The sequence below is a fragment of the Neophocaena asiaeorientalis genome, unplaced genomic scaffold (genome assembly GCF_003031525.2).
Source record: "Neophocaena asiaeorientalis asiaeorientalis breed wild unplaced genomic scaffold, Neophocaena_asiaeorientalis_V1.1 scaffold276, whole genome shotgun sequence".
Lineage (NCBI taxonomy): Eukaryota > Metazoa > Chordata > Mammalia > Artiodactyla > Phocoenidae > Neophocaena > Neophocaena asiaeorientalis.
The window spans coordinates 407,328-420,212 of record NW_020173725.1 but is presented as its reverse complement, the minus strand read 5'-3'; the positions used below and the strand labels follow the sequence as shown (position 1 = coordinate 420,212).

Genomic DNA, 12,885 nt, shown 5'->3' with positions numbered 1-12,885 from the left:
CGCCAGCCTGCCCCGCCCCTCTCTCCTCGGCCTCCCCCGCCAGCTCCAACATCCCTTTACCTCAAATCCCAGGCCAAGACCTCGTGGCACATCTCCCTCCGTGGCTGGCTCTGCCCTCTGCCTGGGTCCCCCTCACTGGTGCCGCCCTCCCGCCACTCCAGCGCAGCCACCCCTCAACCAAGCCCGGGCGCAGTGCTCCTCCTGGAAACCGCCCCGGAGCCTGAAGCTCTCCCCACGGGCCCTCCCTGAGCTGCCCGGCATCACGTCCCGGGAGCCCAGAGCCTCTCTCCCACTGATTCCTAGTACAGCGTCCTTGGGGGCAGGGCCGGTGCCCAATTCGTAGCGCCTCACGGAGTCGGCCAGGGAATGCTGTCTGCCCGCACTGCCTCTTCACTCTCCCCGGCCTGTGAAAACACTCCCTCTAGGAGGCACGGCCGCCCTGCGCCCCAGGCTCCCGAAGCCACCCCTTCATTCCCCGCCTCTCCCGCTCCCCAGACCTCCTTCCACTGAGCCGCCTTGCCTGAGTCTACGAAGTGCCACCAGGTGGCAGGTGGCAGCAACAGTGCTTTGCAGCCACTATTCCGCTGACTCATCATGGCCACCTCGTGGAGAAGGCTCTGTTTAGCCCCTGAGGTCCCCGAGGTTCCATGGCTGTCCATGCCACGCATCGCCACCTGCAAGTGACCGCGAGCTCCCAGCTCAGCCACACGGCCACGCTGCCTCTTCTCCCTTCAAATCTAGGAGCTGGGAGTTGTTTTACTGTCACGTTTCCCCTGCGGGGGTGGGGCTGGGGGCTACAGGCTGGGCTTCATTTTCCTTATCTCGGGGTCACCCTGGAGCCCTGGCACAGCTTTCTGCACAGAAATGCTTCCGGTGTCTGCTGTCTGCATTCCCCAAATGCAGGGGTGACCCTGGGAGTTGGCTGGGATTCTGCTTGGGTGGCAGGTAGGCTGAAGTGCTGTGAGCCACACAGAGAAGTGGGGTGGTGGCCCTCACAAGGGAGATACCATGTGAGCAGTCCCACTGGACACACAAGGGCACCAGCCCAGAGGAGGAGTGGGTGACCGTAAGGGGGTCCTTCCCTGTCAGCCACACTCCCAAGCACTGAGCCCCCTGTAGCCCCCAGGGCCCAGCTCCCTGACCATCCCTGCCTTCGGGCTGGGGATGCCACACCCCGTCCCCAGAACTCCCTGGTGGCATCAAGGCAGAGGTTCTCATACTGTCTTTCTCCCGAGTGGAGGCAACCGGAGCACAGCTTCACAGGCTGTCCCTCAGCGCTGTCCCAGCCCAGAGCTGCTGCCTCATGGAACCTATGGCTTCACACCAGCCCGGCAGGTAAGTGGCCCAGGAGAAGGGCAGGGGTGGTGACAGACAGCAAAGGGAAGGCCTGGATGCCGGGGGCAGGCCTCCCTTTGTGTCAGCAACCCCCTGCCTATGAGATGGATGCTTCTTGCCAGGGCTGAATGGTTAAACTCCAGCCCCCCGCATCCTACCTGACCCACTATCTCAACTGCTTCACCCTACACTAGCAGAAAGAGGGACTCAGGAGACAAACGGACACCCCAAACTCATGTGTAGGCAGAGGCCAGGTCGATAAATGAGAGAAGGGGACAGGGACAGGCAATAGGGAGCAGTGGGGCCTGTGGTAAACAGGAGGCCACTGGTACCTTCCACCACCTGACCGCCATGACAGAAGCATTTCTGCAACGGGGCTTCCAGACAGTCAAAATTTTTAAAGCGTAGCCAGAAATCTGAATTTTTATGTGAAAATGATTTTTTACATGTTGGCTACCAATTAAAAAGTTTTACACATTATATAAGCCAAATAAATCACCTCCCTTTGGGGTGGGGGGCGGGCAGCCCATAAGGGCACCTGCTTCTACCCTGCCACCTCGAGCATGCCAGCATTGAGTGGTGTGGCCACTCCAAGGCAGACGACTCTTGGCACTGCCTTGGCCTGGCCTAGCTTCGGCCGCAAAGAGGTGTGAGGTTAAAGGAAGTGGCAGTGACACTGCGGAGCAGCTGCAGGGCTTACTCAGCCTGGAAACTTTCCGGTCTAGCCGTCTTTAGCTGGGGGAGAGCACACAGCCACCCCAGGAGCACGGCAGAGCCCTCGGAGGAAGAGGGCAGAAAGGCACATTCAAAAATGACCGCTGCTTTGATTTGTTTCCATCGTTTGTATTCAAAAGGTTAAACATCATAAATGAAAAATGTGAAAAATTTTATGTTCGACCCAAAATGAGAAAGAAACAGGATCTAGGCCCTTCCCTGAGGTGAGGAGAGGTGACCCAATCCCCATTCGAAACGAGTAAGCAGACTGCAGAGAAAAGGGCTGGAGAAAAACAAAAGGGAAACTTCCTGAACACGAGGCGCAATGAGCGGCCGGGGAGGTGTGGGGTTTTCCTCAGCAAAGGGAAAGTCCAGGGAAGCAGGACCAGGGTGGGAGGGTCCAGCCGCCTTGTTGTGGAGGCTTGAACCAGGCTGGAGGTGGGGAGGGATGTCTTCTCAGGGACCCTGCCAAACTCCGGAAGGGCAGGAGGCCACTATTCACATCTCTCTCCCCAAACCCTATAGAGTGGCTGCATCTTTCCTGCCCTCCTACCCAGCCTGGCCAGGCCAGACAGCGAGTCCCGGATGCAGAGGGGGCAAAGGGCAGAGTGGGCAGACCTACTCCGTTCCCAAGGGGCAGGAGACATCTAGAAGCCACCATTGGCCAGGGGACCGGCCACCCACCTCTCTTTTTTCTATATACAGCACTTTTATAAGAAGTCATGAATCAAAGCATTTGCCCCTCTGCTGGGAATGTGACGTCAGGCAAATCACTCAACCCGGGTGTGCACCTCCATTTCCTCATCTGTTATCTACGTCCTCACCTCACAGCGTTTTTCTGGGGACAGACTGAGCCAATACACGCAAGTGCTTACAACAGCGCCTGGCACGGAAAGTGTTACTATTACTGTCATCATCGTCGTCGTCCTCATCATCCTCACGTTGTGGGAACTCTCTCCAACATCCCCTCCACCAAATTGCGCAGAAGGGTTCCTGGGGCCACACGAGGCTGCTTTCCAGGCTGCCCCAGAGCACTCAGGACCGGGGCAGGAGGGGAAGGAAGCGGCTGCTTTTGAATCACCACCTTCAGCCCGCGAGGCGCACAGCACAGCCTCCTCTACAGGGAGACCTCAGCCACCCGGCGGGATGAAGGGTCACTGCTCCTGCCGCTGGGCCACCCCAGGGTTCAGCAAGGAAGCACATTCTATTCCGGGACAATCTGAGGAATGATCACCACCCACAGTCCGTGCTGGCTTGTTTCCGGGGTGCAGAGAAAGGAGAAACTGTGGAGCTACATCCCATCGGGCGGTGGGGGGGAGGGGGGACGAGCCCAAGTAGGGTAAAGCTGGAGGCAGAGCAGATGTCAGGAGCGTGGAAATGAATCCAATGGACCCAGTTTTGAATCCTGGTTGTGCCACTTACTAGCTGTGTGACCTCGGACAAATTACGTATAAACCTCTCCGTGCAAAACTATCCTTGGTGAATGGGTAGCAGCAATCAGCCGGAGGTGGAATCAGGCCCAGTGCTGTGGCCAGGGCCGATCATGAGAATGCCTGTTTATCTGGTCCTGACCGCATGCCACACTTCCCTGACCAGCACCTCAGACTAGGTGAGGTCCCTGCTCTAGCTCCCAAGACACCCAGCTGTCTGTCTTGACAGCACTTTGCATGCTGCACTCAGTTGCCTAATTGTTTATGATGCAATGTGTCTTCCCCACCAGACTGTCAGCTCCAGGAGGGCAGGGCCCATCCTCCGTTTTATTCTCCACTGTATCTCTGGAGCCCAGCGCACGCCTGACACCAGGAAGATGCTCAATAAATATCCTGATTCGCATCAGCTCTAATCCTCACAGCCACTCTGAACACTGTCCTAACACAGAGGAAAAAAGATTAACACTTGAGTTTGCTCTGGTCATTGGGAAAGCCTGACTTAAGACTCTGACCTGGCTTGGAACAGTGACAGTAACAACCCCACAGCTCCTGCTGTGGTTCCTGCAGAAGGTCACGGTGTAGGTCTGGGGTGCATGCCTCTTGCTCAGACAAGCTCTTTGTTGGCTCTTTTCAGGAGTAAAAGGGCAGGCTCCCAGCTTCGTCTCCGTGTCTTTACTCCTCTATAGTCAAAAGTAATGGAAATTGGGAGTTTTCAGAAGTTCTGGGGGAAAGTGCCCAGAAAAATTGGTCCCTGGAAAATGGCAGTCAACTAGGCTTGAGGAGACAGAGAGCCGGGGAGAAAGTCTCCAAGGGTGTGAGCAGGCAAGGGAAGGGTGTCTGACGCTCAGTTTTAACTTCTGCCCCGTTCTAAGCTACGGGCAGCCCCCTTTCTCAGAGGCCCTTGGTGACAGCCTGTTACGTACAATAGCCGTGGCTCAGCGGGGCTTAGGGAATGAGGAAGCCACGCCTATGGTACCCACGCAAAGTGTGGCAGCTGACCCCGGAGCTCAGATGGCCTGCTGGCATGGTCCCCACCCTGCAATCCCCAGAAACACTGCAGATGGGGACGGTTTCCATCAACGACTGCGTAATCTTCAAAGAAAAATAAATGATACACTCAGAAAACTTGCACAGGGAGAAAATCTTTGGGGAAGAATGAAGATCTATTGGGGCGAGCACCTCTCCATTTCCACATATGTGGGATGAGGGCCTGGCCCCGCATGACCGGGCTAGAGGAGAAAGGTGGGTGGGGATGCCTGAGACATATGTGACAGCAGCACTGTCCCTATTACAGACACCGCTAAGGAGGCCCACGGCAGATGGGGACTTGCCCAAGGTCACACAGAGGACAGGTAGGGGGCAGAGACTCAGCAGGGGGGCCCTCTGGCCTGCAGCCCAGGCCCCTTCCCACTCTCCTGTGGGTCTTCTGAGGAAGGGAGGGAGGACTGAGTTTCCGAAGCCCCTCTGGGTGCCAATCGCTGGTGGTGCCAGACCCTGCCTGGGGCCCTCTCCTTCCTCCTTCCACACAGAGGCTCTCCCAGCCTCCACCCAGCTTTGCTATCCACACACACCAGCCCTAAGGAGAAAACAGCCCCTGTTGAGTGCTTTATTAGAATGGTTATTTGGTGGAAGTGCTAAGTGACCTGCTCTCACTCCCCTTTTCCATCCCTCCAGCCATCCCCAGTTTGAGCCCAGAAGTAAAACAAAGGCTTTGTTTCTTTATTTTGATTTCCTGCTTAAAATCTCAAACATGCAGGAAACACCCACCCAGCCCCAGATAAGTGGACTGGGGCCACTGCGGGCAGGCAGGGCCAGGGGTCACTGAGTGGGGTGGCCTGGAAGGCTCTGATGCCAGCTGACCTTAGCTCCTGGGAGCGCCAGTAGGCCTCCAGGGCCTGACTTCCTTTGCGGGAAGAGAATGGGTGTGCAGAGCGTATGGGGAGTGCTAGGCCTTTTTGACTCTGTCGCCCGGGGAACCTCAACCTGAGGAATGTGGGTGTGGAGCGACCACCAAGAAGACATATCTCCTACAAGTTAGTATTTAATATATGCCCCCAAGGCTTTGGGACCGTGGCTCCACCCTTTTCCATCATCTCCAGTTACAATAAAGCAGGCATTGAAAGAAGAACATGATAGATGCTATTTTGGGGCTGCTGAGCCTCCTTGTGAGAGAATGGTACTCGCCAAGAAAGATGCATTTGCCTCCGCCTCTTCCTGGGGACCTCCATTCCCAGTGGATTTAAAATATAAAGGGGTGAATCTGGTGGTCATCTAAAAGGGGGAATTTTCAAGAAGGTGTGTTAAAGTTCTAAAGGCTAAAAAGAAGAAAAACTGGAACTGAGTTAAAATGAATTTTGCTCTCGAAGTGAATATATAATATGCTTTGGGGAGGCAAGAACCTGTCCCCAGGCCCCCCCAAAAATAGTCAGCCCTAAGTGGAGAGTGGGCCTCCCCAACTCCAGCACATCTTCAGCAATCTCCACACAGCACCACATGCCGACAAATATTTTTACTTTTAATCTGGGTAGTTAGGATACTAGGGACGGCCTAACGCACAGTGTGTATAGCAGATTCTTTTTAAACCAAAGCTTTTCTTTAAAAAGTAGGCCGTCAACATAACATGTATGTGTATTTTTGCATAAACCAATAGGTATTGACTTTAGAATATGATTAATTGCCTTCATTGGTACAGTCTCTGACCGCTTCTACTGCAAGACAAACCCCAACAAAGCAGGTCCTTCTGAGGTCTTTGGGGTCCCAGCCTTTGCTGGCTTTTGCAGCATCTCCATGGAGTCAGGGGAAAGGGCGCAGGCAGTGTTATCCTTTGTTGGCAACTCAGGAACGGAAAACATTTCAACTCATTCTCACCACTTAGTAAAGAAAACTCGGGGACCGCCTCAGATCTCCGTGTTCTATTATGAAACTCGTCCACATCTCTGTCCCCAGTTTGAACCCCTTGACTCCTTGAAAATGGAATCTGCCTGGGTATGCAAGGCTTTTCCAGAAGGTTTTTCATCTTTTCTGCACAGCTTTAAAAGTGGTGCTTTGCTAACTGTCCTAAGTCAAGCCCAAGCTACCTGCAAATGGGCCATGTCAGGCTCCAGCCCGGGAGTGGAGTCAGGCAGGGGCGGGGCGGGTTGCAGGAGGCTGCGAACAGCTGGGGGAGAAGCCTTCTCCTGTCTCCTGTCGTCAAGGAGAGCTTCCCCCTCTGCAGCTGGAGAGCCTGGCAGAGGGGAGGACCTGGGACCACACACCTGGGACATCATCTTTCTGTGAGAGCCGAGGAAAGGGAGAGCTGGCAAGGCCATGTTAGGGGTTACAAAGGTACTACATTGCATGCTGGTCTTCTTTCCTGTAAAGCAGTCCTGCACTTTAGACCAGAAATGTATTTTGCTCAAGATTGTTGACGATGAGCAGCTTAACAAATCGCTGTCATCTAATGATAAAAAGAAAATCATGGGGTTTTCTTCTCTCTTTTCCAAATAAATACATTTACCATTTAAATTACAGTTCGCTTTGGGCAGCTCTGACTAAATGATGCTCCACAGCCTGGCCTGAAGCCACAGTGGTCAAGGCAAGTATGTATTCGGATAGAGGAACTTTTTGAAAAAGGTTAAATCCCGAGATGCACACTCATTCCTCCCCGGGGTGAGTTCAGGCAGCAAAAGGATCTATCGACAACCTTGATGGAGACCCAGGTGGCATTTTCAGTGAATTCGCTGGGGACGTGGAGGTAAAAGAGCCAAGACATGGAATCTTGGGAGCGAGGCTCTAAAAGCCAGCCGGAGGCTGAGGGCAGGCCCAGCCAGCCAGGCCTCCTGACCAAGGATGCGCTGAAGCCCTGCCAAAGGGATCAGGTGCAGGCAAAACGGTCGCATCTGCTCATCTGGGGTAACGGGGACATGGTGCTTGTTATATATTATCCTTCATCTTTTTATATTTTTGAAAATTAAGAAATATACCAAGTGCACAAATGATGGAGGGGTTCCTGGTTGACAGTGAGATTAATGAGAGTCAGGGAAAACCACTTCCATCTAGGCTCCCTCTGCCTTTCTTGCCAACCAGCCACGCCTGCACCTCCGTGGCTTCTGCTGCTTCACAGCGTCGCTGTGCATGAACTGCTCTGTCCCCTCTCCTCACGAGGCCTTCGGTCCACTGCAGCACTGATTATATATGGCCAGAACCCTGTGGGCCATGTCCCATGTCCCATGAGCACCAGGAGAGAAGGGGCGTGTCATCAAATGGCCAAAGTCATCAGTCCTGGGAGTGGCACTGAGTAACAGACGGAGCTCAAGGACCAGAAAGACCTTGGTGAGACTCCTTCCAGACTCTGCTCCTCAGGCCATGGCCGTGGGGATGCCTACTTAACCACCCTGAGCCCCCATTTCCACATCTGTGAGAGGCTAACAGCAAAACTGTTGTGAGGCTTAGAGATGGCCAATGCGGAGCATGTACCCCAGCCCAGCCCACAAGTCTTCACTGAAGGAAGGGAAGGAAGAGATGGGAAGGAGGGAGCGGAGAGAGGGTAGACCTCCAGAGAGGCCGTCTTTAAGCCATGCCATCTGAGGAGCAGTTGGAGAAAGCACAGGCTGCTTGTGCCGGAGAAAAGCACGATTGTCAAGGTTCACGTGGCACAGATCCAGCGGGACAGGTTAAAGGGAGAAAGAAAAGCACTTTGCCAGGATAAGTGAATCCCCAAATGGGGTAAACTGATTTAAGGGGCGTCAAGCACCCTGCCTCTGAAAGCGTCCAGCTAAGACCCGCCCCTCACAGGCTGCACCGGAGGGACCCCCTGTTGAAAGTTTCCCAGCCTCTACTCAAGGGGTCACTTTCCCATTTGGGCTGTATTTGTCTACTACTGAACTATTACTGGTTTAATCTTTACCTTAAAATCACCATACTTTTTAACTTAAAATTCTTACTCAGCCTTAATCTGAGTAAAATAGCCAGTAAAAAAAAAAAAAAGGGTTTGATGTCATACCTGTATTTTTATAGTACACATAAGTAAGTGTGTGTATATAGACATATATTTATAACTATTAAAATGTGTCCCACCTAAAACCATCTACCTCATCACTATGAGAAATGTGCTCTCCTGGGTCTGAATTGAGACTAAATATGCTCCAGGGGCCCCTTCTGGGTCTATGATTCTGTTATCTGAAGGCCGCTTGAATACTGATAATGCCCTTTCTGGTCTCCCAAGCATGTTCTCATCTGTGTGTTTCATCTAATCCCCATGACAACCCTGAGGGCGGGGCAGAGAAGTCGCAGACAGAGCCTGGGCCCCTGCAGTACAGGACTCTCCCAAGGCCCTGTCAACGGTCACAGAGGACCTGAATCACAGCGCTGAACTCTCCATACCCCCTCCCTCCTTCTACTGCACAGCCAAATCCCTTCCTGGTACCGTCCAAACTCTCATTAGCAACACAACCCAGATCCAAATCACGATGTTTTATCCATTTAGGTGGCCAGATGCCAGGCTCCGTAGATGAAAATATGCCTCTCTGAGACCCAGAATGTCATTTCACAACCAATGATGACCCACACTGTCATTTGGCCATCTGGCCATCAACAGGTCCCACCGAGTAAAGCTATCAGAAATACTAAAGGAGGGCTTCCCTGGTGGCGCAGTGGTTAAGAATCCACCTGCCAATGCAGGGGACACGGGTTCGAGCCCTGGTCCGGGAAGATCTCACATGCCGCGGAGCAACTAAGCCCGTGAGCCACAACTACTGAGCCTGCGCTCTAGAGCCCATGAGCCACAAGTACTGAAGTCCACACGCCTAGAGCCCATGTTCCGCAACAAGAGAAGCCACCACAATGAGAAGCCCGCGCACCGCAACGAAGAGTAGCCTCCGCTCGCCACAACTAGAGAAAGCCCGCGCACAGCAATGAAGACCCAACGTAGCCAAGAATAAATAAATATAATTAATTTTAAAAATACTAAAGGACAATGATAGCGACATTAAAAAGCTAAATACACACTGCTACTTCATGACCCCTACAAGGGGGATGGCTGCAGAAAGCTGCCATGGATCATGCTAAAGGGCTACAGGCCCTTGGCTCAGTGGTGGGGCTCAGTGGAAGAAGGCCAGGGGAATCTCAGAACAGGCGGACCAGCCTCATTATGTGCAGCAGGAATGCAACCTAGAAGACTGGGGATGGGCACCAAGGGATGCATGGCAGACACCAAGGAGTGCAGTATGGCTGTCACTTCGGCCTCGACAACGTCCTCTGCTGTCTGAAGTAGGAGGTGGCGGCACTGCCCTCTCAGTCAGAGTTCCACAAGACAGACCCACTAGCTGATTGCATGGATTTCCACCCACAAGCTGAGAACTGACACCCGTCCCGCTCTACTTCCACTCTTGACACCGGCTCTACCACGACAGCCTGCTGGCCTGGCTGGGAGGGCAGAGCCCCAGGGTAGGTCCTCAGTGAACAGTAGTGAAGCAAGGGATCTACCCTGGGATCCAGGGCTCATTTTCAGAGATCCACAAATCTCCCAAACTGAATGCCCAACTTCATACATCCAAGGAACTTTTCTTTGGGCTTCTCACTGGCATGTTAAAGAGGCAGTGGCCCAAGAAGGTAAAAATCATTGCTCTGAACACTCAGCCCTCTTGGTTGCCTGTCCCGTGCAAGAACTTGCTGGAAGTGGCACTAATATCCCATCCCTGTGTCCAGAGACTTCACAAAAGCTGAGAACATCTTTGGGAGATCTAAGCTCTCCTTAATCCACTATGACTTGGGTTACGTTATTTGCAGTCAAAAGCACCCGCACTGATCCAGTACCACAGGGCCCAGTGGCATCACCCAAGACTGTGAGGGGTGGCAAGGCCTCAGAGTCCACCAACAAAATTCCTCTCAAAGCTCGACCTCTCTGCTCAGCCTCTAGACCATGCATAGCTGCCAGATGCCCCGGGCACAGGGAGCTCACCCAGTTCCTTCCTTTTTCCCATCCCCAGACAAAGGTAACTTTACCTCCTAGCCAGCCAGATACCTGCCCCCGGCCAGGTAAGTACAGAGCCTCTGGAACTCAATGCACACTCTTTGGACACTTGAGAACATCCCAGCTTTGCACAAGAACGTGTTCCCAATTAGTTCACATGTGCATGGTTTGTGCAAACTACGTGATGCTCATGAGCAGGTATGTTTTCAATCGCTTGCAGGGAGGCACACTCCATATGGGGGCACTTCATTGGTAGACAATGATGACACCAGATGTGAAATATAAAATGGAGGTCACGTTTCCCCAAGAAGTCACTTGATGCAGCAGGCTGGTCACCATGTGAATCAGGCTGATGTTAGGACCAGGCACCCCAGGAGCTAGTTCAGTCCATCAGAGCCCAGAAGTCCTCCCTGGTTCCAGGTGATCACTCAAGCTCAGGAACCAACCCTAGGGATAATGGACTTGCCTCTCTATAAGAAGCTCAGATCAACTGAAAGTGTGGAATACCTGTGGTTAGAGCTAATAAAAGTTATACCTGTCACAAAGATGTCTTAGGTAGGTGAAAACATAAGTAGTGGCAAATACAAACAGAGCTGGCAGCCCTGGAAGACTGTCACTGACCCACCAGGGTTCAGCAGAGGGCCACACTGCCCCCCCCCATAAGGAAATGTTGAGGCGGGGGGCAGTTTCTATTAGAGCACCCGGCTTACGCAACCTCCACCCGCACCCCCAAAGAGGCTGGCAGACTCTGCGCCTCGAAAACCCCAGAGCATTAAAGCTCCAACCTTCCTGACCTAGCAGAGAAAGGACAAACTACACCTTAAACCACAGACAGAAAAGCTAATTGGCTGGGAGTGAGAACAGACTGGGGGTCAAAACCATGAATGTTTTCATGGAACATTTTCAGCCCCAGTCAGCAGGGACATGCGATTTACAGGAAATTAGGAGACTTACAAAAATGTTAGCCAGCTCAAGTTTCTTTCCTGGGAAGAAAAGTAGGAGAAACTCTTAAGAACTGTCTTGGTGAAAGTGCTTTGTTCACTGCAAAGCCCCTGACACGTGTCAGTTATTAATACCAGCAGCTCGCCACCCCACACTTCACCCAACCAGTGAAAGGCAATAGAGCCAAAGCCTAACACAAGCTGCACCTGGAGCCTTCAGGAAAGGTCAGCCAGACCCTCACAAGAGGGGCCTGAGGGGCTGCGGGGTCTACATCACGGACCCTAGATATGATCTTGCGCACGTTACTCTTTCTAGCCCCTGTTCCCCATTGCATATGGGGGTAATAATAAAACCCTTCTGCAGGAGTCTTGTCAAATGATGAGCAAGCATATCCACGCCAAGTGCCTGGTCTGTGTCAGCCCTGCTGGTAGCTATTATTACAGCGGAGCTTCAGGGCTTTTAAGTCAGATTTCCTTATCATTCCTGCTGCCGGGGAGGTCACTCTTTTGAGGCCACAATTTCGAGCCTTGTCAGTCACCCTCTCTGGTCAGGTCCAGGATAGAGTGTGAGTCCTAAGGGGCAAGAACCATTCAAGCCCAAGGAGGGTTGCTCGGAGTAGGCGCTGGTGGGAGGAGGAGGGGCAATCCCAGAGCTCCGGGGCTCAGGGCCGGGATGAAGTGGCCCTTCTCCACCTCTCCAGCCTCGGCTCTGGCCCTGGCCTGCACAGACCTCAGTTCCAGCCACAAAGTCTAATTGGTGTCCAGTGCCCACGCTCCCGCCAGGCATCACCTCCCCTAGGAGGCCTTCCCTGCCCTTCCACGCTGTCTGCTCCCACAGCCCCCGTGCTTCCCTCATCCCAGTACCGACCACGCTGGGCTGTCGCTCTGTTTGCACCCCTACCTTCCTCGCGGCGCGGTAACTGGCACTGTGCCCTACACTCGGTGGGCGCCCCTGCAGCTCCCGTCAATGAATGAGCCGGGCCCTGGCTGTGACCAGAGACCCAAGCCCCCGGCGCAGGAAAGGTTTATGAAGCAGCCTGCTTTTTATCTTTCAGATGAACCTGACAACTCCCTCGGCCGATCCCTGCCCTCGTTAACGCCATTTTAAAAGGGGAAAGATCCCCCCACTCCGCCTCCATCCACCCGAGTCCCGCCGCCCACCTCCCCGCGCGTTCTCGCCAGGGCAGACAAGGAACCCAAGGGCGGTTACCATGAAAGGGGCTTTCTGTGCGGTGGGCAGGCCCTTCTCACTGGGGTCTCGATCGTCTCCGACTTCTCGATCGCACACCGTCACGCTGGAGCCTGCCGTGGGGGCAAAAGGCCACTCTCCGCCAGCCCCTGAGCGTTGTCCGCCTGTGGCGAGCGCGGCCGGGCCCGGGGCGGCCACACCTCCCCCCCGGAACAAAGCGCCCGGCCGGGTGCCCTCCCTTCCCAGCCTGCCCCGACCGCTCACCGCGCGCTCCAGCCCGGCTCGGCTCCAGCCTCAGGCCGCCTCCTCCATGCCCGCACCGGCGAG

At 54.0% G+C, this 12,885-nt stretch overlaps 1 protein-coding gene across 3 annotated transcripts in view; it reads right to left on the bottom strand.

The window, feature by feature from the left end:
- The window catches only part of MRAS (muscle RAS oncogene homolog), a 57,924-nt gene extending 45,039 nt beyond the window's left edge, over positions 1 to 12,885 (bottom strand). For 2 of the 3 annotated variants that reach the window (XR_003003885.1, XM_024750758.1), the window contains exon 1: positions 12,823 to 12,885. The gene's annotated coding sequence lies outside the window, so the exon portion shown is untranslated. Of the gene's footprint in view, positions 1 to 12,579; positions 12,694 to 12,822 lie in introns of those variants that run through there. The other variant, XM_024750759.1, reaches the window with a different exon arrangement.